This window comes from Synchiropus splendidus, chromosome 5, assembly GCF_027744825.2.
Source record: "Synchiropus splendidus isolate RoL2022-P1 chromosome 5, RoL_Sspl_1.0, whole genome shotgun sequence".
NCBI lineage: Eukaryota > Metazoa > Chordata > Actinopteri > Syngnathiformes > Callionymidae > Synchiropus > Synchiropus splendidus.
The window spans coordinates 7,944,559-7,945,000 of NC_071338.1; positions in this window are offsets into that span (position 1 = coordinate 7,944,559).

A 442-nucleotide genomic window follows, 5' to 3' on the forward strand; every position below is an offset into this window, starting at 1 on the left:
CGCCACACACGTGCACGCAAACACACACACGTAGGACACTGGTCCAGTCAAAATCTGCCGTCAACGCCACAAGGGACCCTCCATTATCATGCAACAATGCAAAGAAAGCTCATTACCATCCCCTAAATATGCATGAATAAAAGCCTGAATAACCATGGCCAGTTGTCACCTGAAGACTGGCCTTTTACTGTCCAATAAGCAAACATATCCATCTCCGGGACTGATAGGCCTCATAAAGGAGCTCTTCTTACCTCTTTTCCCTGGAGCACAGCAAAGAAAGGAAATTTTGAAATGCTAAGTAAGGACCTGGGAAAAGAAGCGAGGGAGGGGGCAAGAATCAGTCACGTTGAGTGACATTTCTCAAATCTGCGCATCTTATCCGGGCCGAGGTATTCCTATCTGACTGTCATAGGATGTGACATGACATACCCAGAGTATGCCA